This window comes from Lipotes vexillifer, unplaced genomic scaffold (assembly GCF_000442215.2).
Source record: "Lipotes vexillifer unplaced genomic scaffold, Lipotes_vexillifer_v1.1 scaffold252, whole genome shotgun sequence".
Classification (NCBI taxonomy): Eukaryota; Metazoa; Chordata; class Mammalia; order Artiodactyla; family Lipotidae; genus Lipotes; species Lipotes vexillifer.
In genome coordinates, this window is record NW_006773367.1 from 2,574,039 (window position 1) to 2,599,132 (window position 25,094).

The following is a 25,094-nucleotide window of genomic DNA, read 5'->3' on the forward strand; positions in this document are numbered from 1 at the left end:
TCTCCAATTACACAGCCCCACCCCCATTCCGACAAGTCCCCAGGGGGCAAATGCTCTGTAAAGCTTCCCGGGGAATCCCCTGGGACTCCCCCCTACCCTTCGCCAGGCTGAGATTCAAAGTTCTGAACTGCCTTCTAGTTTGTTGAGAAGTCCCATCTCCCAGGATCTGGTCAGTTGAAGCACTGGACTTAATCTATAAATACCTTATTTTCAAAAAGAAAATATTTTCATGATTAGCCAAGTAAGCAATATGTTTATTATAGAAGATTAAAAAATGCCAGAGGGTATAAAGAAGAAAAAAATCCACGAATAACCCTTGCTAGAACCGCTGTATCATAACCTGGGCGCTTGTCAGCAATGCCCTACTCCAGAACTCCTGAGTCAGAATCTGCATTTTCACCAGACCCCCAGTGGGTTCTTTGCTTATTCAAATTTGAGAAACCTTGAGCTAGCTAATCCCAGAACAACTTTTGAGTGTATTTCCTTGTAGTCTCCTATACGTTTACTAAAGCTGGGATAAATATTAAATGATCAATATTGCAGTCGCCAACTTTTATTTTATTTTATTTTTTGCGGTACGCGGACCTCTCACTGTTGTGGCCTCTCCCATTGCAGAGCACAGGCTCCGGACGCGCAGGCTCAGTGGCCATGGCTCACGGGCCCAGCCGCTCCGCAGCACATGGGATCTTCCCGGACCGGGGCACGATCCCATGTCCCCTGCATCGGCAGGCGGGCTCTCAACCACTGCGCCACCAGGGAAGCCAAGTCGCCAACTTTTAAAAGGTTATTTTAATTTTATTTTAATATTATTCGGAGGTTCAGTTTGTGTCCTGATTTTCTCTTTTAATTGCGTACTCTATCCACCATCACTTCTAGTTGTTTTGGAGGCTTTCTTAAAACCTCGTTTCTTCATTCTCGGGTGAAGAATAAAATGGCAAGTGGCACACGAAGGGTTAATGTCTACTCACTGCTGTGATACCCACCCAAAGACCCCACAGCCACAGCCTGCCAAGCCCAGATTTTGCAATATTCGCCATGTGCTTGAATCGTGTTGAAAGATGGACTGAACGGTGATTTCTTTTTGTTTGCACGTACTTGTGTGTGTGTGTGTGCGTGTTTCTCTGTGCTCAGTCTCCATGTGTGGCCTCCTCCGGGTGAAAGCGCAGTGTTCCCACTGTTGCTTATCCTGAAGGCTTTCCAAACCTCTCTCCCGCCGACAGCCGGTGTGGGGTGGGGAACACCTCTGAGGAGAGAAAGGACAGTGAGCCGCACAGATTTCTCAGTTCGTTCCCGCTCAAGGCAGGCAGCCGAGGGAGCCCCCCTTCTTAAAGACCTCTTTTAAACCCATTTCTTTTTAGATACATAGCTTTGGAAGGTGCCCAAAGGACTGGCGACTATGTCCCACCCTTCTCCAACAGCTCTGGGAATACAGAAGAGGTGGCTGTTGCCGCTTGCCCAGAGGAAGGAAGGGCTGAGCAATCCTGGGGCATTCGGGGCCTGGAAGCCAGTGGCAGTGGGATCAGGGTGGGTGGTGCTTTGCAATGGCCGAAGGGCCGAGACAGACCCCTCAGCCACAAGGAGGGCGAGGGGAGTATGGAAGTACACTGTCCACCACTCCCCAGGGACCATCACTTCACTCAATTATTCCCCCAGCAAGAATCGTTTGATATCTCGGTCGTCTCTCTCTCTTTTGCACACACGTTCTGGGAGCTGTTTCTTCCCCAGCTCTGTCCCCGCTCACATCTTCATCCCATGTCCTGCCCTGGTCTGCTGTTCTGGGCCTCGCCCCTTTCCTTTCTCTGTAACAGGAGTCTGATTTTACGAGGGCTCTTTGGCGGGCTAGGCCCGTCATGTTTCCACGTTTCCCGGTGGGTCCAGAAAGCGGGCCAGCCACGCTGAGCAGCTGCTCTGAAAACAGCACAACACCTCTCACCACCACTGTCTCCCACAGGAGCTGAGCCCTCCTCCCACTTCCATCCGTGGGTTCCCTGGGGGCCTCTGGGCACACTCTTCCCGGCAGACGTGGTTGTCGCCACAAGCATGTCAGTCATCCTGAGCATCGGCCCTGCTTGAATTCTCCAGCAAGCCCAGGCCACAAAGCCTTTTGTTTGCAGGCTTGTCATCCTCCCCCCATTCCCACAAACCCGTGGTCCAGGGAAAACACCCAGTACAAAAACTTCCTGTTTGCATCTGGTAAATTTTCCACTAAAAAATTTCAGCACCCAGGTGAATGGGTTCTGGATCCGACCTCTCTGAATACTGAGAAGTAAAAGAGGGCGTTTCATGTGCGTTTGGCGCCCGCGGAAGCCAGCAGCCTCCGGGGGTCCAGTGCAAGTCCCCGCTGGTGTCACCACGTGCGCAGCCCGCCTGCTCTGCTGGTTTTCCTTACCTTGATCTCGGCCACGTATCTTGTCTGAAGAGAAGGGCGAGCTGTAGATTTCTCAGCGCTCACGATGGTTTTTCAGATGACTTGCGCCAACTCCCGAAGGTACTAGAAAAATGTAGACAGGTTGGCCACCTAAGGAAAAGCCATCGATGGCATTTTTCCCAGCCTCAGCTGAATTCAAACCACAAAACACTTGTGTTTTCTACAACTTTCTTAGTTAACAAGACTGGATGGATGCCTCCGAAAAAAAATAACATTTCAAAATAATAGTTTAAAACCTGGTATTATTTGTTTTCCCTCTGTAAAGGCCAGTCTGTCGTCATTTCTCCGTAGCATGCTTCTGATGGGCAGAAGGGACGTGACGTGTTAACTAGGAAGAGCATGAGACATGAAGGAAACAAAAATCCTTTGTTCAGATGTCTATTCAGCCACCTACCAGCACTGTCACAATCTTTCTGGGCCTCAGTTTCCTCCTTTGGAGAATGGGAAGAATAATAGTATAGGCTCAATTACCTTACAAAATGATTTTATGAATCATACGAGCTAGTGTTTGTAAAAGCATTTATTCACCATAAAGCGCTACACAAATGTGAGTTATCGTGCTTTAAAAAATACCTTGAAAGAAGTATTGAGTTTCTGGAAGCCTACATACTGGGTCGTGTGTTCTCAGATGGCAAATGGTGGTCCCTGCATGATCTGCCCCATGTACCCCAGTTGCTTTCTCGAGGGCTCAGGTTTTGGGGTGACTTTCCCATGCAGTAAATATGAACAGTAAGAGCTCCAGAAACTCATTCTTCACTTACCCGTTTCTTTGTCTTAAACCACCACTGTTAGCACAATGGTTAAGGGTACACGTGGCACTGGAGCAGGACCGACATAGCTTTGAGTCTGGCTCTGCCACTTAACTTGTCTAGCAAGTTACTTAGCCTCTCTGAGCCCAGTTTCCTCACCTGTAAAATGGGAATAACCATAATACTATTATTATTATTATCAATACAATACATAGCTTACAGAGTTCTTGTGAGATTAAAAGACAGTGCATCAAATTGCTAACTTGTACGGTATCTAGCACATTGATTAAATGAATGTATAATGATGATGATAATTATTTTAAAGACTTTGAAGGAGAAAGTTTCCATTAATGGTTCTTTTGCATTGAGTCGTAGAACTTCCTATTGGCCATGCATTCATTAGACAAGCGTTTGTTTAATACCTTCTATGAGCCCAAGCATACCTTTTGGTTCAGTTTAATGAAGGGCTACCACCCTGACCAAATACCTCCAGTACTCTAGCACTGAGAACTCCAACTGCAGTGTACAAAAGGAAGATGAACATAGGGAATGTTAGTACTTGGTGGATACTGGAGGAGGGCCTCTGTGGGAGCAGAGCTTTGGCATTTGGGGTAGGTTGGAAACATGGTAAAAATGATCTGGAGCAGTGATGCATTCAGATACAGGATAGATGGTAATAGCAAAGAGACTCAAATATAGTGGCCAAAATAAGATAGAAACTTTTATTCCTGTCTTACTCAAGGACTGCGTAGGCAGTCCAGGGCTGCAGGAGTGGCCTGATAGCATAAGGGAGCCAGGCTTCATCCCCCTTGTTACTCTGCCTTCTCCCAGGGTGTTTGTCAGGTCTATTTGGCTCCCTGACATGTATGATGGATTGACATTCCAGCCAGCAGGAAGGAGAAAAGGGAAGGCACAGCCACTGCCTTGAAGGACATGACCTGGAAATTATACACATCCCTACGGTAACTTAGTCACATGATCACAGATAGCAAGGGAGACTGAGAAATGTAGTCTTCATGCTAGATTGCCATGTAACCAGCTAAAATGTGGGGATTCTAATACTACAAGAAGAGGGAAAGGATAGCAATACAGTAGACCACACAGCAGATGAACAGTTTTGCCAAATAAGGGAGAGTGAGTCATGAGAAGCCAGGAGAAATGGCTGATGAACAGGGGGAACTGAGCCACAGACCACTGAGGACTCTGTGGGCTGTGTGGTTATAAGAGAGCAGTGTGGTAGGAGGTGGCGTGTTTGTGCAGGTGGCTGCAGTATGGTAGGCACACTGACTATGTGGGATTGTAGAAGAAAGTATGATTTGAGGGCTGGCCCATCATCACTTAAATGTCATTTCTGGGACAGCCTGATTCAGTCTGGGATTTTTCTCTGCTACTTGAATTATTTGCCCATTCATTATGGGGTCACTTCACTGACTTTTCACTCAAGTTTCTACTTTCTTATATGAGCTCTATCCACTAATCACTACTGTCTATAGTAATGGTTGGATATAACAACATTAACAAGGAAAGAGATAGGATTACACTAAAGACTTTTTGAAGTGATTCAGATGCTATCTCACCTGGGATGAGAAGGAAGGATGTGATCCCCTTTCATGATCTTCTCCAAATTTGCAATCCTTAGACCACTAATTGAGCTGGTGAAAACTCAGTCTAAGAAGTCAGATAGACTTGAACTTGTATTGAACGATGTAGGGAAGTTATATCAGTGTATATCATTTTAATTTTAAAGTTCTTATCTCCAGCCACATTTTCAACAACATGACAGCACCAAGCTAAAAGTGATCCTTATAAAGATGTACTTCTTGTGTCTCTTATGGTTTGGATTTTTGTGCCAAGAATACATATGACAGGGCTGCCATTCTTCTCAGCTAAATGCACGTGAACATGTGTTCTTGCGTTTTCATCTGTTTCTCTGTGGAGAAATCATGCACTGAACCAACAACTCCTTTGGAGCAGTATCTTATGACTTCAAAAGCTTCTGTCTGGACTTCCCTGGTGGCGCAGTGGTTGAGAGTCCGCCTGCCGATGCAGGGGACACGGGTTCGTGCCCTGGTCCGCGAAGATCCCACATGTCACGGAGCGGCTGGGCCCGTGAGCCATGGCCGCTGAACCTTGCTGTCCAGAGCCTGTGCTCCGCAATGGGAGAGGCCACAAAAGTGAGAGGCCCGCGTACCGCAAAAGAAAAAAAAGAAAAGCTTCTGTCTGTGAGCCACCAAATGGGCATTTATGGTGGGCATTCTTTGCTCTCAGCTTGAACCTCACTTTACAGAGATGTGGTTCCTCGGCTCAGACACAGATGGTGCGTCCAGGGTGCCCAGAGTGTTGCTAGAGCCTCTGAGACTTGGAGAAAGAGAAACATGCTAAATGTGTCTGTGCAAACTTCACTTGTGTCTGCCAAGAGGCAATATAGCTTAGTGAATTACAGGAGAATGTGGGCCTGCCATATTGATCCTCGGGCACTGACTTTTCAAGAAATCTCCAGGAGTAATGGATATGAATGAAGTTACCTGGCTTCTGGTTTAACCTTGTCACTCAAAAAAACTTTGGTAGTTCTTTATAGCTCCAAGTACCGGATACTTATATGTTGCTAAGGAGAAAGGGTTGGATGTGATAGACCTGTAAACACATAATTACTGTATACTGTGTGAGTTGTAGATTGAAAGCTGTAGGGCTACGTCTATAATCCCAAAGGTGGGATTTGGTGCCCAAGATCAAAGCCCTCTACACTCTGGCATTTCAGGATTCAAAAGAACAAAGGCAGGCTCCCCTCACTCAATAGTGAAACTGTCAGTCCAAGCATGTAAATGGTGCTTTACAGTGACATTGACAATGGAAACATAAAAACAATAGAGACGGAGATGACAGAGAGACAGGGGAGAAGTGGAAAGACTTGGAGGTAGGTGGGCTGACGACCTCATCTTACAAAGCAGGGAGACAAGAGATTTCATCTTAGTTGATGGAAAAAAGAAATAATTGAATTTACAAACACAAATAATAAAGAAACCAAAATAGTGATGCACCTTTATTGACAGGAAGAAGCAAGAAGTGGAGCTCAAGTGAGCTGAAGTCAACAGATGGGGTCTAAAATGGATAAACAGAGAAAGGAAATAGAAACGTTATTTAGAGATGTGGAAGTAACCAATTAAAAGTGTACCTCTGGGGAGATCAGCTGGCACTAAAGCAGCCTTAGGGTATGTCACTTGCTTTTCATTATAAGCCCTTCTGTACTGTTTGATTTTTAAGTCTTGCTGCATTTGTTAGAATTAGCTTTAGTTTCATGACAGACTACTCACAATAACAATAGTGTAAACAAAAATGTAGTTTATGTCCCTTACATAAATTTAGTCCAGGGGTGAGCAGTCTTCTATGGTGGCTCTGCTCCCAGGAGTCTTCAGGACCACAGACTTCATCCAACTCATGGCTCCATAGTGCCATCCCTAGGCTGTGGTCCTTAGCCTCCTGGCCCCGGATGGCAACATCTGTGTCCCAGGCAGCGAAATGGAGGCAGGGATGAAAGAGAGGGCATAGGGACTGCCTCTTAGGGAAGGGTCCTGGAAACTGTCACATGGCACTTCCTGTTATATTTTATTGATCAGAACTTAAGCCACATGGCTACACCTAGCTGCAAAGGAGGTTGGGAAATATAATCTTTGTGTTAAATTTTCATATACATATTTTAAATTTCTACTACAAAGAGAGAAGAGAGTATATATTGTGGGACATTTAGCTGACCCAGCTACACTTACCTTGATATAAATAACAACAAAAATCATGAGCATTTAACAAAAAAGCTGTTTTCCTAAGAAAATGCTGGGAATAAAAATATAAAGAAAAATAGAATGGATTGATGAAATGAGAGAGGGATGGGTAGATAAACTAATGTGTGATAGAGCAAATATAGTGATCATTGTAAAATCTAGGTTGTGGGTGTGTTCGCTGTACAATTTTCAACTTCTCTATATATTTGAAATTTTTAGAACAACACGTTGGGAGAAAATAGGGTTAGGGAATATAAAAAATCAATTTTTTTTTAAACTGTTTTTAAAGGTCACAGCATGTCTGACCTGAGAACTTTGGTTTCTCCCATCCCTTTACTCAATTCCACAAGTTTTATACAGAACACCTCTAATTCTTCTTATTGTAACTTACTGTCCCTTACCCCCAACTCCTTTTCCTCCCCCATCTGTCATTTCCTAGTTTCTTTACTTTCTGTTTTTGTCTAGGTCTGTGCCTGGGTCTTAATATATGGCTTTTGGCGTCTCAGGCTTGAATTGCCTGCTTGGGCTTCTCCCCATAGGCTCTGCCCTAATCTGATTATAAGTAAGAGAGAGTCCTGGCCCCTCATGGACCAGCTTACTGGATTGACTGCCGGGGTAGATTCCCCTCCCCCCTTCCCTAGGCTGGGGAAATTGAACCCAATATTTTGTTCAACAACTTGGAGGAATATTTTTTCCTCCCTCCCTGCCTCCCACCCTTCCTTCCTTCTTTTTAAATTTTGTGCCACTTAGCATATATAGTAGGTCACAGTTGAGGTTGTGGTGACTCACTCATTCATTCATTCAATAAATATTAAATGTCGACTATGAACCAGACACCATATGGCTCTCTGGTCATTGATTCATCCTAAACACCAGTCATTCGGGAAACAACTTAGCTTCCAAATGAAAGCAGTAATAGGGTTTTGCTGTTACACCATCCTTGGGGTTGCACCACAGCTGACCTTTTAGAAGAGGCTGCCTGATCAGGAGTCCTTCTGGTAATTCAGTAACTAGGCACCTTGGACGGGGGCCAGAAGGGCCTGTGCTAGAAGCAGTCTCCCCCGTGTGATTTAGGCTGAGAGCGGCTTGCCATTACCACCTGCCCCGACCCAACGCACAAGCCCCTCATGATTTGACCTCGCTGGTGTGTTTCATGCTTGGCAAAATCTGAAGCAAGCAAACTACACAGACTTTCTCTCTGCATGTCTTTCTTCTCAGCTGGATGCATAAATAGTTCATTTATTTATTCCATGTCAACAGTCGTAGTTTGCTTCTTCCTACTCCCTGTTATATGATGCGGATAACGTGTCACTGCCCAGATGGGCCTTTCATTCTGTTGAGACTTAGTTGTCCTGCTAACGCTTATTTTATATTTGGCCTTTGAAAGCAGCGGTTATGAATATATTTAGTGCGTGCACTTCGTGCGATGTTTTCTGCCTACTTCTCCATTTCTGTAGAATTTGGCACTGAGTGAAGAGGAGAGATAATAAGGAATGAAAGGGCAAAATAAAGCCAATTGTTCAGCTGGAAACGAAACTTTCTGCAATCTCCTTAGCTAATACAACCCCTTGGGAACAAAACATCTTAACCTGTTCACATTGTTTTGACTTTCCAGGTTATAGTGGGTAAATGTGGTAAGTAACGGCTGGGAAGGTCACTCCACATCTCTGCCCTTTCAGTCTAGCCTAGGTGGCACTGGTTTCTTTCTGCCTAAAAATATTGATAGGTTATAATCAGATACATTTAATGTGAATCAGGATAGGTCCATTGCCCTGATGTCTCTTCGTAGTAAAAAAAAAAAAAAAAAAAAAAAAGGATGGAATCAATAACCACAATAATAAGAATAATTCCATAATTCCAGTGCATTTTCCCCTGGCTTCCTGAGAACTCATCAGTTTGGGAGTGCCAAGAGGATAACCCCTCCCTCATCCACCCAGAGTAAGAGAGCTGGGTGGTGGCCCTTCTGTTAATGCCTTTGGTACAAACCTCCCAAGATATATGAGAAGGAGCCTCTCTAAATGCGTGCAGGTGGCTTCTTGCCTCCGGTAACGAGTCTCATTGTCCCTTTGTGTCCTCACATGCAGTCAGTCTCTCACAAAGCAATAAGTGACACTGTAGAAAAGGCAGGAGGACAAATAGGGATCCCTAAACAAAGAAGGTAGTTTGGGAGGCAGAAAAAAAAAGAAAGAAAATCCCTTGAAACATCTTAAAAGCAGCCAAGCCTAAGCATGATCATATGAAAGAGACCTTCTCTTTTATTTCACCATGTCGAGTTGAATTTACTTTCCGGCTTTTTTTTTTTTTTTTTTTTTTTTTTGAGATTTTGTGGCACAGATGAAGGTCCTCCAGAAATCAAGACAATGGTCACTTCCGAAGATCCACTGAAAGGAATAATCCAATTCAAATGGACATTTCAGATTATATTTTAATAATACAGGCTATATAATAAAAGCAAGAAGAGTAATAGTCAAACAATGCTTTGGGTGGAACAGAGCCTTTCTCCAAGGAGCTCACGGTGATTTATAAGCGTTGTTAATTCACAGGCAAACGCCTCGTCAACTGACTGAACAAGCAGCAATGACTGCCCTTCTGTGCAGATAGGGAACTGAGGACCCAAGTGATGTCCTCAAGCTCCTGGCACTTTGGCCTGAACGTACAGGAATGTTACAGGCCAGGCTGATCCTGCTTAGTCTTCACCCAAGCTGAGGGGCCACAGCATCACTGTCCAGCTGCTGGCCAGCGCCCCGTGGAGGCCACCACCCCTGGCAGGAGAAGGTGGTGGTGGCCTTAGCTACTAGGGCCTAGATTCCTCTGCCTGTAATCATCTCCTATTTCTCAACTCCACAGTTGCCACCAAATCTAGCTTTGTGACTTCACGTTGCTAACTAATCTCTTGAAACCCTGGTTTCCTGATTTATTAAACTGGAGCAATAACACACACTTCCCAAGATGATTGTAAGAACTTGAAAAAAAAGTATGTAAAGCACATAGCACTGTGTCCCCCATATAGGAGATGTATGGAAAAATGTTGATTTTTAAATTTTATTAATAGGTGGAATTGGTGCTCTGCTGCTTTGCAAATATCAGACAAGCTCCCCTCTTAGAGATGCTTTCTATTTTGAAGATTACCTTTAATATAAGTTTTAAGCTGATTTTACCTAATAGGGAAAAATGTGATTACACCTCACTCACCTAACACACGTGCATACACAGACACCAGATTTCCCCAAGGAGAGCTTGGTTATACTTTTTGCAATTTGTACTAAGTCCAGCCATTAAAAAAAAAAAAAGATGTTCTATAAAGAATGAGCACATTTTACTAGTCAGGTTACAGCTTCATCAAGGAAGCTGGCAAACCCAGGTTCACTTCTGAACCGAAAAGGTTTCAGCCTGAATCTCTCCAAACAACTGGCAGATCCTCCTTCCAGGGAGCCAGTGGGCTTTATGATTAGTGTAGGTTCTGGAGTCAGGCAGACTTGGGTGTGGGCTCCCCCAGTTCTGAGTTCTCATCTGTAAAATTGGGGACAGCAGTACTCCCTGACTCACAGCTCAGTGTAAGAATGGAACTAATGCAGGGGAGATGCTTAACACTGTTTCTGGGCACTACTTGGTAAGTGGTAGCTTCAATAGTTCACAACCATTGTACAGAAGGTGAGAAAAATTTGTAAATTCAGTACAAGCCAAAGTTTTCCTTTAAACCTGAGCTATAGAGCTTTTAGCAACTACTTTTGAGTGTACACCATGATCAGGCTCCAGGAGGAAAGGAATCTTAACCAGCTAATTAGAGAGAAAAGACAGAGATATATGGAACATACACCAGTGCGAACATTGTATTCATGGGTGGATGGAATTGTTAGAACATTTTAGAACAGCTGCTGGAATTTAGGCTTCAGGGCTTCATCTTGCTTTTTTTTTTTTTTTTTTAACTTTGAAGAGTTTTGTGGGGACTGAAAACATTTTAGGATAAATGTCTACATGCAAGGCTTTTGGCAGAGACAGAAAAATTGTCATTCTGAATCCAGGTTTGACTTGGACAGGGAGTGACTTAAAATAAACATCAGGAAGACAGAAATCTGTGAAAATTGTATTTACTCAAGGCTCAAGAGAAGGTTTCTGTCTAGTCTAAGTGGTGTCATGCAAATTAAGAAGGGAAATGCTGAGGGGATACATTGGACAGTGTTTCCCAAGGTGTGTTCCATAGGACCCAAGTCTCATGAGATGATTGGTGACAAAGGAGGTCTGTGACCAGATAAGTTTGGGAAACTGTACAATAACTCTGCCTCTTGAGATAAACAGTGTACGTTCACATATAAAAGCTTTCAGAAGTCCTGGAGTAAAGAAATCTCTCATGGTAGACCCCGTAAGTAGCTTCCTCCTTTCTTTGCCATCAGAATTGTGATTTTGTTTGAGAGATAATGGGCCCAGCTCCAGGAAATGAATCACAATATTTCTATGGCAATAACAGGACCTGTGATCTCCTTTGCCAGGGATGAGTATGGGGTGAGCATGTGACTCAGTTCTTCTGGTCAAAGAGACTTACTTTGGGGACTCTGGAAATAAAGAGAGAAATACAGGGAGAAGGTGCTTCTTTTTTGACACCTCCTTGCTTTCTGCTTTTGCATGAGGTTGTATGAGAGAATATGATACCTGGTACCGCGGCTGCCATCTTGTGACCATGAGGGAGGACCCTGAGAACTGAGACAGGAGATGCCAATCTAGTACCAGATACTGCAGAGCAACTGAGCTTACCCCAGAGCTGCCCACCGCCATAATCTTGCTAATGTCAACAACTGTCCAAATGGTTTGAGCCACTGCTGGTTGGGAATGGAACGCAGCTTACAGTAGCCATCTTTTCCTTTTGTTTACTCCAGCTTTTCTCAGTATATGGCTAGGCCAGATTAGTAGCTTCTGAATACCCGTTCCTCTTTTTATGTGAAGGTGCACCCGTTTATCCCAAGATGCAGCATTAATGTGCAGCCGTTGGACAACAGAGTCTGTTTTTTTAGGTCTCTCTCCTTCCCTCACCAGCAGTGCATACTCCATGGAGTACACTTTGAGAAATGCCTGTGGGAAGGGACCAGGAGAGAGAAGCAGGCAGTGGGTCCCAGGCCCCACTCCCCTACTAATTCAGTCCTTTGTGTCTCAGCTGTACCATCTGGTCTCCATCACCTCTCCCCTCGGTCTCCAGCTCCAGCACTTAGCATCCCTGAGACCAGGCCCCGTGCATCACACCATGCACTGGGAGCCCAGCAGCTGCCACCCACCTATCCTGCCACTCAATTGAGTCTCTACCTTTCCAAGGTTGTAACTGTATGTACTCTTTAAACAAGACGACAGCGGCACTGAAAATCCACTTAGGGATCAACTGATTCTTTCACTTTAGTTTTTCAAGTTTGCCTTCCCGTGTTCTCCCCCACTGCCCTTCGGTGGAAGCCAGGGGCCCTCAGCCAGGGCCACTGGAACGGTGCTGTGCTTGCCACACTGGGACGGGCGCGGGAGGAAGGTGAAGTGTCGAGCGGAGGTTTGGGGAGGCGTCATGCGATCCGAGCCTTTCGCGCTGCTGGGTCACCGGTTCAACCCGCTCCCAGGTCGGTAGTTACCCGGCCTGTGTGAAAATCCCACAGCGGAACTCGATAGCACACCCGATCTTAGGTTTCCCTGGCTGCCTCGCGGCCCGGCGGGCTCTGCTGCCCAGGCTGCGCTCCCGGGGTGGGTGGGGCTGGAGGTGCCCCTCCTCTAGGGCGGCTCCCGGGAAAGCTCCACCGGCAGAGGCTGCGGGGCTTAGGAAGCCGGCGGTGACCTATCAGCCGTGCCCTGAGCCGGCCCCAGAGGTTGAAGTTCTGCGGCCCGTTTTCCGGCAAACATATCTTCTTCACCCCACAGCAGCGCCTGCTTCCGATCCGGAAAGTAGCGACGCGAAATGATCCAGGGTTTTCTGCCCTGTGTTTATGTGCAGAGGGTGGGAGAAGGGAGCGAAGTGCCGTAAAAAGAGATTCGTTCCCCTCATTTTTTCTCAGTTATCCTAAAAGCCCGAGGAGCACGTTTTACTGCCCTGCTTCTTAGAGATGTTGGAAACTGAGGTTCCAAAATATTCAGAAACATGTCCAAGGACACAGGGCGAGAAGTGACAGAGCTGAGATTCTGACTCAGACCTGCCTGATTGCAGCGGCTGCTCCTCTGGCACCGCCTATCTTCTAGGACAGGCCACTTTGGTTGGGAAAATCCCCCCCTCCCCAACTTGTACTAAGTTCGTGTGCAGCTTTCAGAGTTACAGAAGGGCCAGGAGATTTATAAAGAAATTCAGATCTAATGTGCTCAGCAGCTTAGCAATTTGGGTCGCAGAACTTCTGCAGATTTCATCAGAGCGGGTAAGGGGAGGGAGTGGGGTAGGAGAGACCAATTGTCCGGAATGCTCACAATGGAGACGGTTCAAGACCCCTGGCCTGGTCGAATCAGCCTCCCTCGGGCCTGAGCCTACCAGGAGGCGGTCTTGTGACTGCTTCCTTGAACAAGGTGGCTTTCCATGCGGTGACACAGTGCCTGGTGAGGAGTTCCAGCCTGGCGGTGAACAAATGACATCATTGGCTGAGGCCATGCATTTGGCACTTTCTCAAGAATGCTGGGATAATTTTAAAAGGTGGCAGGGCAGAGACAAGGGTGAGAGAGGACTCCTCTTTAGGAATCCTGTGTTGACAGCCATCTGTGACATCTAAGATGGGAACCGGCTTACACAGAAATGGAATTTTTAATATTAAGGGAAGAATCGGCAAACTTGTGTGGGCCTAAATGAATTTCCAATGGATCAGCAGAAAAGTCAACAAAAGGTTGTGTTTCTTGTTCTAATCCCTTCACTTATTCCACCAAATGGTTGTCAGATGTTCAACCACACTGAAAGGCAAGGAAAGCCCACACCACAAGGCTAAACTTTTGGCTGCAGCGAGGTGTTTTAAAAACAGCAGTATTACGTATGGTTCTGGAACCAGCTGAAAAGCCCTGAAGAGCTTACCCTGTGTGCTTTCTGATGCCTAGAAACAAGGCAGAAGGAAGGAGAAATAAAAGACCTGCTCATTGCTGGAATAAAGAGTCAGTATGAAAACCCAGGTTCTTTAAGCAAAGCCTGGAGCCAGACATTTTTCTCCCTGCATTGGAGAAGTGCTGGTATCCTTTAGAAGGAGTTTTGGAGTCTCTCCTCCAGAAGAGACCTTCTGATAAGACATGGAAGTAAGAGTCTTGATTCCTGATGCTCATCAAATTGCTGTTTGTAAATCGTTTTCCACTTATTTTCCATCCCTGATCAATTGGTAGTGGTTTTATGGAGCACTCAGAGAAGGCTTCTGAGGCCTTGTCTGGGCTCAGAAGGACAAAGTGGGATGTTCATTCAGTGATGCCTGCCAAGGGTCCCCATAGAGGAGAGAGGCAGCACATAGGCCAGATATTTACACCCTGTACAGAATAGAGCAGTGGTAACCAGCAAGGGTTCGGAGTTATATTGCCTATTTTCAAATCCTGCTGCACTCTTGTGACTTCCGTAGGTCTTATCTTGTGGGGCTCAAATTTACATACCCTATTTCAGATGAACAGGAAAGGTACAACCTCTTTATTTTCTTAAGGGATCTGATTTTCCTTGCAAGTCCTCAACTTGCTAGAAGGATGGGTTGCAGGGAGAGGAGGGAGGTGGTGGGAGCTACTAATCTGACAGTTTTTTGTACTTGCGTTTCTTCTCATTTAAACAGGCTCTTTGGAGGTGAGTGGGTAATTTGGTCTTTCATATTTCCTCTCCCCACCTTACTCTTCCACAGAGGGTACCTGGGTATGTGGGAATGGGGGAAGGAGGGGTTGTAACCTTGTGGCTGAGGGGAGGAACCTCGGGTTGGGAGCTGCCCTGAGATTCTGGTTGCTGCCATCTGCATTGGGCTGTGTCGTCTCGCCCTCGAGCTCCTTGAGCTGTTGTCCTGGAGTTCTGTGGGGTCACCTATGGCTTGTTCTCCTGCCTTGGTTGGGCCTCTTACTGACTTTCACTGGTGTCCCAGACTCTTTGGAACTTCAACCTCATCTTTCACCTGGCCCCTGGCTAGGATGCCTGGCTTGCTGTCTCTGAAGCAGTGTCATTATATCAGTTAGGATTACAGCGCTTCAAGTAACAGCATAGAACTATAATTCATACTGCTTGAAGCAGTAAGAACATGCATCATCTTACATCATGAGTCAAAAGTTGGCTGGACTCCAGGTACATTGTACTCACAAAATAATAGTTTCTTTCCCTCCCTCTACTCTTTACCTTGAAGCTGCTCTATACCCTCAAACCCTGTCACATGGCTGTCAGTGAAAGTCAGTATGGCTTACTTTCTCGCTATGGCCCAGAGACAACCAAAAACTCTCCCCACGCAAAGGTGGTGAGTTCCAGTTCTTCATTCTGGTGGGCTCTCCATGTGGCTTTACTTCCCTACGCTGTGGAAGAGATTCTACAATCTCAGCCCACCAGGCGTGGCTCCTGCTGTTGGAGCCATAAATTCATTGGTTTATTATTCCTCTAATATTATCATTCCTCATCTGTAAACTGAGGGTAATATGGTACCTAACTCATGAGATTGCTATGAGGACAAGATGAGATTATTTACATAAGGCTACTTAGTATAGCTCCTGGCATATAGACATGCTCAATAGATGTTAGCCTTTTTTTCAGTTCTTATAAGAAATATTACTTTTTCCTTTTGGCAAAAATAAACATTAACATTCTGAAATAAGTTTTAGAAAGATGATGTTCCAAATTGGAATCAAATCGTCCCATCTTGAAATGATAATTTGTGAATGTGTATGAATTATATTTCATTATTCTCCTAATTTTTGAAGGGCTTGTAATCAGAGGCCTGTGAGAACAGCAGGTTCACAAGTTTGCTAGGTTCTTGGTTCTTCCTTGAGCCGGTTTCTATGAAAAAAATCCACTGGAGCCACACATGCCATGGTTGATTTACTACTAAAGGTATGAGGATGTTCAATGAAGGGAATGATAATGTCCATCACACAACATTCTGTTGCCATCCTGCTGGCTCTTTTGTTCATACTCTCTACTCCCTCCCCGAAAGCTTGTGTCTCCTACATGTGGACCCAACTACCACTCAACCGCGACTTACCATCTCTAACTCCATGCTATTGTCTTCTTATCAGGAAAGTGGGCTAACCAGCTGTCCCTGTGTCCCTGGGTCTTTCTTGGATTTAGCACTGAAAAATCCCGTGTCCTGGACATCCTCAATCCCAGATAAACCCGGAGGGTTCATGCCCCTATGGGTAAACCTTCTCCACCTGCTGGTCTGATAAGCAGGCCCTAGGAATCCTAGAAAATTAAAATTTCTCCATCTCATTCTATAAAGAACTTTGGATGCTTTCTAAAACCTATGAGAAATTATTAAAGGATTTTGAAGTAGCTAAAACATATAATGAAAATTGCATTTTAGAGAGATCTCTGCAAATCAAAACTGCAGTGAGATACCCCTTTACATCCACTAGGATGGACGGCCATAATAAAAAAGACAGAGAATAACAAGTGTGGCCAAGGATGTGGAGAAACTGGAATTCTTATCCACCACTGGGGGGGGGAATGTAAAATGGTGCAGCTGCTGTAGAAAATAGTCTGGAAGTTCCTCAAAAGGTTAAATACAGAGTTCCATATGATCCAGCAATTCCACTCCTAAGTACCTACCCCAAAGAATTGAAAACAGGTGTTCAAACAAAAACTTTTGCATCAGCATTCTTAGCAGCACTATTCACAGTAGCCAAAAGGTAGAAACGACCCTAGTGTCCATTGACTGATGAATATTTATGACAAAATGTGCTATAGCCATACAGTGAAATATTATTCGAGATAAAAATAAATAAATCTATGTTACAGCATACTGACCATGCTACGGTGTGGATGAACTTTGAAAACATGCTAAGTGAAAGAAGCTAGTCACAAAGGACTGCATATTATATAATCCATTTGTATTAAATATCCAAAATAAGCAAATTTATAGACACAGAAAGTATATTAGTGGTTACCTTGGGCTCGGGGAGATGGGAGCATCTGTAGGGGAGTGATGACTAAGGGGTGCCGGGTGTCTTTTGGTGTAATGAAAATGTCCTAGAATTGATTGTGATGATAGTTGCACTCAAAGCCATTGAATGGTACAATTTATTTGGGTGAATTTTGTGGTTTGTGAATTATATCCCAATAAAGCTGTAAAAAGAAAGAAAGATCTCTGACAATATGTGCAGAATGAATTGCATGGAGATAAGGCTAAAGGCAAGAAATCCAGTTAGAGGGCTTTGGTAAAAATCCAGGTAAAATGTCATAAAGATGAATCGTGGTAGTGGCTGGGCAGTGAGAGAAGAGACCTAGTTTGTAGGCTATTAAGAACTCCATTCCACAAAACTGCTGATTGGTTGTCATCTAAATCTGGGGAGATGAAGGAGATGTCGTCAATTGGGCAGCTCATGATGCCATTCTGCAAGATGAGGCAGTTCAGGAAGAGGAGGCTTAGAGGGTGAAAACATTGAGTCCAATCTGGACTGGTCCATTGGAACATGGTTAATTTCAGGAACCTGTGGGTCATTCGAGTGATATACCCTCTGTGCCACCGTTTATAGAACTCTAGAAAAGGGAAGGCATTGTAGGCTGGATAGACTTGGGATGGATGGTATTATCTAGAGCTACACTGTCCAAGATGTAGCTGCTACTCATAGGAGACCATTTAAGTTTAAATAAGTTAAAATTAAATAAAATTTAAAATTCGGACAGTCGGTTGCACTATCCACATCTCAAGTATTAAATACATATGTGTAGCCAGTGACTATCATTTTGGACAGCACACATATAGAATATTTCCATAATTGCAGAAATTCCTGTTGGACAGTGCTGATCAAGGGGATTTTTTTCTCTGAAAAGAGAAATTTATTAGTAAGAAGATCATCTGAGGTCTTGAAAGAGTGGAGTGTTAAAGCCAGCCTCCAAAGCTGATGAGGGCTTAAGAACTAGAGCTGATGAGTGTAGACAGTCTTTTTAAGAAATTTAACTATGTAAATAAATGTAAGAGTAACATTGTATCTGACACATACTGTGCATGTAATAAATAGTTGAAACTGAAGAGCCCCTGACAAGGTGGCTTCTGCATTTCAGTGCTTCATGTGGACCTGGAGACCTTATTGAATACGACCTGAGAGCCATCATTTGGCAGGACAGCCGTAAGTAGCCACGCAGCCACCTTACTTTTTTCTCTAATGTAGCTTAGGCACTGGGAGGGTCTAACTCATGAAATGTTCATGTGTGGGTCTTGTTAACCGGAAAACTTTTTCCGCATTTTGGGTAGCAATAAAATGAAAGGAATTCAGCTGATTTTTTGACTTGAAATGGAAAGGGATACCTCACTGGTAGGAAGGTGAAAAGTTATCATTTCTTCTTATTTTCCCCTTATATTAAAGAAATAATTTGTGCTTTATTTCACATTACAAAAGAAATACATTTTCATGCAAAGTAATTTAGAAAACTCATATAAGCAAAATAGAAGAAATTAAAATTATCCATGATATCCGTTTGTGGGTTTCAGCTCCAGCAACCCTGGCTTAAACAACAACTATCATAATTTCCTGACATAACAGGAAGTCCAGGGTAGGGAAGGTTTCAGGGCTGGTGTATCCATCGGCCCACTGATGTCATTAAAAATCTAGAGTCCTTCATTATGTTGTACATCTGAAACTAATAAAATGTTAAATGTCAATTATACTTCAATTAAAAAAAAAATCCAGATTCTTTTTCTCTCTCTGATCTGCCATCTTCAGTGCGGATTTATCATCAATCTTGTGGCAAGATGATGCCAACAGTAGCTCAGGGTGTCACATCCAGAAAGAAAGGAGAGAGACTCTTCCTCATCTCTTTTAAAAATGAGAAAACTTCTCGTAAAACTTCTTATTGGACTCCTCCTCAAACCCTGTTTGCCAGAACTGGGTGACAAGCTCACTCCTTAACCAGTACTTACAAGGGGCACAACATTCCTTTCCGAGCCTTTGAAGCTATGGGGGTGGTCAGTTGTCCCTGAGACATATGAATAAATGGGACTTGGAGAGATATTTTTTAAAAAGCAGCAAGCTATTCTGAAGGAAGATAGGGGAAATGGATACTGGAGAAGCCATCAACAGTATCCATAGTTAGTAACCTGTACGTTTAACCTTCGTTAATGTTTTGGTAAATACCACTTGTGTGTGTGTGTGTGTGTGTGTGTGTGTGTAATCACACTGTTTATTGTGTGGTAATGTGTTTTTTCCCATCAACAATACATCATGAATATCCTTCCATGCCATAAACAATTTTCTATAGCATCATTTTAATGACTAGAGATATTTCATTTTTTAAGGATATGGCATAGTATATTTACCAAAGAGAAATTAAAAATAAATATTTCCAAGTCTGATGTGGAAATTTAAATTTCCATCCGCTATAGGCTAAAATGGTATTACAAAGTTAAGGTCTTGCTTTTTTTGAAGGTCAGTAATAAATCAGGAAGGAAACTTGTGTTGACATTTATTTTAATAAATTATGTTTTAAGTTAAAAGATGACCATTTCTTAGCTCCCTAACAAAAATTTCTAGAGTAACCTTCCTCACACATCAAATGATTCCTTGATATGTGAATCACTGGATTTCTATTTAATAATGTTGTAAAGATAACAGTAAAACATCAGTCATTTCTGATAGGCTTAGGCCCTCATGTATAAGCTCTAAGACTAAGACATTTATTTTACATTTCTTATGGATGTTAATAATATTTCATTTGTAAGATACGGTAGCTAATCTTTCTTAGAAGAATTTGCCTTTTAGAGAAATTGCTTCTCCCATATGGATTACCTGAAAAACAGCCAGAAAAGCCACACTTTCACAAGTAAAATAAAATTAGGAGTTAAGCATTGTTTTTTCAGACTAACTATGTATTTTCCTCTATTTTAAAAATATTTTGGAAAAAAAGTAGAGCCCCAATTTTGTCAAAATAACTGCCCCAATTCTCCACTTGAGTCTACAAAGATCTCAGTGGGAAGATACAAAGTAAATCAGGGAGTCTGCTAGTCTTTACATTCCACATTATGATAAATTTATGCTGTTTCCTTTAAGGCTTACATTTAGTGAGACATCCCTTTCCTAAAGGTCCTGCCAACTAGTTATTGCTCTTGAAGTTGGTGAGGTGAGGATACCATCCTACTTCCGGGTGGTCCTCTTTACTCTATCCCAAGGCTTTATTTGAGATAAATTTCCTGCCCACAGTCTGTTTCATATGCAGAAATTCATTGCTAGTTTACCTTATTGCCTGTTAAATATATGGCCAACTTGTGATTATTCAGAAACTTAAAATCCAGCCATTGCTTCTTTCATACTTTGTTCATTCATGTTTGGTTAGCAATTCCAGCTCAGGAAGAACAAGGCATATTTTGTACGGTGGAGAAGGAAAGGACTGACCACCAAAAATATCAATTATGTCCTTAGTCTATAGTGTTAAAAACCCCAGAAGAAATAATACAGTCAGCATTCCTTAATTTCAATGCTTATAATTTTTGAAGCTCACCAGAAAAATAAAGTGTTATGCAAATTTACTTCTCTCTCTTCTTTATTTCCCTTCCCCAGCAAAAATATTGTAAATTGTTAGAAGTCTTCTGGTGACTTGTCATATTTGGCACTAGTTTAATTAGTTTTGGCAACTGTATTAATGACTCATGAGAGAATACTTTTGGTCTCTTTACTAACAGATGCCAGCGCTAAAAGCAATGACAACAATGTCACGTGGCCCTAAAATTGCAGGAATTTGCCACTGGTGGTCCAATAAAAACAAACGTGTGTGAAAAGAGAGTGAGGAGAAAATAAGACTTAAAATATACATTGTCATAAATGTTTAATCATAAAAGATCTGATCTTCTGTCACTTACTTAAACAACATGTTCAAGTTGGGGATCTGCAAGAGGCATCATAGGAACCACTAAAATTTTGAGTCCAATATGTTTATAATCATATTTCACTTGGACTAGTGTTTCTATTTCTTGTTCAGAGGAAGTGTCGCTAACACCATCAGAAAATTCAGGTGATATCCTACTCATGTTTTGCTTCTCTAAAAAAATTCTTTTTGAAAACTAATGTGGGGCCCTTAAAATTATTATCATTTTCCCATGTATCATCTGATTTGATGGCCATTATAACTACATGAGGTACTATCACTTGAAACATGAACATATTCAAGCAACAAATGTTTGAATGCCTGTTTGTCTGCCACAAACTCTGCTAAGCACTGGAGAAACAACCCTAAACAAGTCCCTGGCCTTAAGGAACTCACAGTCCAAAGGCAGAAGAAGCAAGAAAACACTTGTGCTTATCAAGAACTTTGATAGGAAAGGTCCCATATGCTATGCTAGTGTCATAGAGACAAGATTCCCTGATGTGGGGGACCCCCAGCATCCCCTCTATCCCAGACCCAAAGAGAATTGTGGTCTTTCCTGTTCTGCTTTCCTCCTCCGCAGTACTTTAGGGAGGTTCTGTATTTGCCAGCCCTAATTATGGATTTTTGTGCTTCAGAATCAAGAGAATGGGTAGAGAGAGATTGAAAAGGTGTGAGGAAAAAAGGAGCAATTATTTTTTACGAGATTAATCCTTTGCCTTCACCATTATAAAGAATCCTCATGGTGAGGAAAGAACAAAAGGTGCTCAAAAAAGGAGTTGAGGGGGCTTCCCTGGTGGCGCAGTGCTTGAGAGTCCGCCTGCCGATGCAGGAGACGCGGGGTCGTGCCCCGGTCCGGGAAGATCCCACATGCCGCGGAGCGGCTGGGCCCGTGAGCCATGGCCGCGGAGCCTGGGTTCCGCAACGGGAGAGGCCACAACAGGGAGAGGCCTGCGTACCGCACCAAAAAAAAAAAAAAAGGAGTTGAGGGGCTTCACTGGTGGCGCAGTGGTCGAGAGTCCGCCTGCCGCTGCAGGGTACCCGGGGTCGTGCCCCGGTCCGGGAAGATCCCACATGCCGCGGAGCGGCTGGGCCCGTGAGCCATGGCCGCGGAGCCTGGGTTCCGCAACGGGAGAGGCCACAACAGGGAGAGGCCTGCGTACCGCACCAAAAAAAAAAAAAAAAAAAAAAAAAAAAAAGGAGTTGAGAGGCTAAGCCATTACACGTAAAATCACATAAACAAGTTGCAGAGGGAAACTTGCCTCCAATCAAAAAACATGCCCATGACCAATTCCCTTTGACCGAGGGTCCAAGACCATGGCCCCAGTGCCAGAGACTAGAAAGGGGTCTTTTTCTCTCCAACCAAGCTCTTGCTAGTCTGTGGCCCAGACAGGGAGTCAAGGTAAATAGTGGTACATCTCCCAGAGCTTGGAACATTTAGTTTGATCCAACACCATAGGCATCGGCATAATGTCAATAAACTCTCCAAACTGATTCAACACGATCCTTATTAGAATCCCAGTTGGCTTCTTTATAAAAATTGACAAGCTGATCTTAAAAATCATATGGAAATGAAAATTCATGTGGAAATAAATTCTACTTACATGAAAGATCTATACAGAAAGTAGATTAGTGGTTAGCCAGGGCTAATGATGAGATAGGCAGGCGATAGCTAGAAGACAGGGAGTTTCTTTTCGAGATGATGAAAATGTTCTGAAATCAATTGTGGTGATGCGTACACAACACCGGGAATATACAAAAATCTATTGAACTGTACACTATAAATGGGTAAAATGTATGGTATGTGAATTATATTTCAATAAAACTATTACAAAAATTATACCTTTTATGTTTTTCTTAGATGACTATTCAATTCAGCAAAGTTTTTAATGGCTTTGAAAAAAAAAAAAAGGCAATGACTGATGTCCTCCAGAAAGATTGCATTCAACATAAATTCAACTTACATCGTCAACAATAGTGTATGAGGACGCCTGCCCCCCGCCTTTAATTTTTTTCTTTTTTCACTTCCATAGCATTTATTTCATTTTATTTTATTTTTTAACATCTTTATGGGAGTATAATAGCTTTACAGTGGTGTGTTAGTTTCTGCTTTATAACAAAGTGAATCAGCTATACATATACATATCCCCATATCTCTTCCCTCTTGCACCTCGCTCCCTCCCACCCTCCCTATCCCACCCCTCTAGGTGGTCACAAAGCACTGAGCTGATATTCCAGTGCTATGGGGCTGCTTCCCACTAGCTATCGGTTTTACATTTGGTAGTGTATATATGTCCATGAGACTCTCTCACTTTGTCCCAGCTTACCCTTCCCCCTCCCCATGTGCTCAAGTCCATTCTCTAGTAGGTCTGCGTGTTTATTCCCATCCCGCCCCTAGGTTCTTCATGACCATATTTTTTTACATTCCATATATATGTGTTAGCATACAGTATTTGTTTTTCTCTTTCTGACTTACTTCACTCTGTATGACAGACTCTGGGTCCATCCACCTAACTACAAATAACTCAATTTCGTTTCTTTTTATGGCTGAGTAATATTCCATTGTGCCACATCTTCTTTATCCATTTATCTGTCAAAGGACACTTAGGTTGCTGCCATGTCCTGGCTATTGTAAATAGAGCTGCAATGAACATTGTGGTACATGACTCTTTTTGAATTATGGTATTCTCAGTGTATATGCCCAGTAGTGGGATTGCTGGGTCATATGGTAGTTCTATTTTTAGTTTTTTAAGGACCCTCCACACTGTTCTCTGTAGTGGCTGTATCAATTTACATTCCCATCCAACAGTGCAAGAGGGTTCCCTTTTCTCCACACCCTCTCCTGCATTTGTTGTTTGTAGATTTTTTGATGATGGCCATTCTGACCGGTGTGAGATGATATCTCATTGTAGTTTTGACTTCCATTTCTCTAATGATTAATGATGCTGAGCATTCTTTCATGTGTTTCTTGGCAATCTGTATATCTTCTTTGGAGAAATGTCTGTTTAGGTCTTCTGCCCATTTTTGGACAGGGTTGTTTGTTTTTTTGATTTTGAGCTACTTATACATTTTGGAGATTAATCCTTTGTCCATTGCTTCATTTGCAAATACTTTCTCCCATTCTGAGGGTTGTCTTTTCGTCTTTTTTATGGCTTCCTTTGCTGTGAAAAAGCTTTTATGTTTCATTAGGTCCCATTTGTTTATTTTTGTTTTTATTTCCATTTCTCTAGCAGGTGGGTAAAAAAAGATCTTGCTGTGGTTTATGTCATAGAGTGCTCTGCCTATGTTTTCCTCTAAGAGTTTGATACTGTCTAGCCTTACATTTAGGTCTTTAATCCATTAATCTTTAATCCATTTTGAGTTTATTTTTTTGTATGGTGTTAGGGAGTGTTCTAATTTCATTCTTTTACATGTAGCTGTCCAGTTTTCCCAGCACCACTTATTGAAGAGGCTGTCTTTTCTCCACTGTATATTCTTCCATCCTTTATCAAAGATGAGGTAACCATATGTACATGGGTTTGTCTCTGGGCTTTCTATCCTGTTCCATTGATCTATATTTCTGTTTTTGTGCCAGTACCATACTGTCTTGATTACTGTAGCTTTGTAGTATAGTCTGAAGTCAGGGAGCCTGATTCCTCCAGCTCCGTTTTTTCTTCTCAGGATTGCTTTGGCTATTCAGGTCTTTTCTGTTTCCATACAAACTGTGAAATTTTTTTTCCAGTTCTGTTAAAAATGCCAGTGGTAGATTGATAGGAATTGCGTTGAATCTGTAGATTGCTTTGGGTAGTAGAGTCATTTTCACCATGTTGATTCTTCCAATCCAAGAATATAGTATATCTCTCCATCTGTTGGTATCATCTTTAATTTCTTTCATCAATGTCTTATAATTTTCTGCATACAGGTCTTTTGTCTCCTTAGGTAGGTTTATTCCTAGATATTTTATTCTTTTTGTTGCAATGGTAAATGGGAGTGTTTTCTTGATTTCACTTTCAGATTTTTCATCATTAGTATATAGGAATGCCAGAGATTTCTGTGCATTAATTTTGTATCCTGCTACTTTACCAAATTCATTGATTAGCTCTAGTAGTTATGGGAGTGTTTTCTTTTTTTGTTTGTTTTTTGTTTTTTGTTTTTTGCAGTACACGGGCCTCTCACTGTTGTGGCCTCTCCCGTTGTGGAGCACAGGCTCCAGAAGCGCA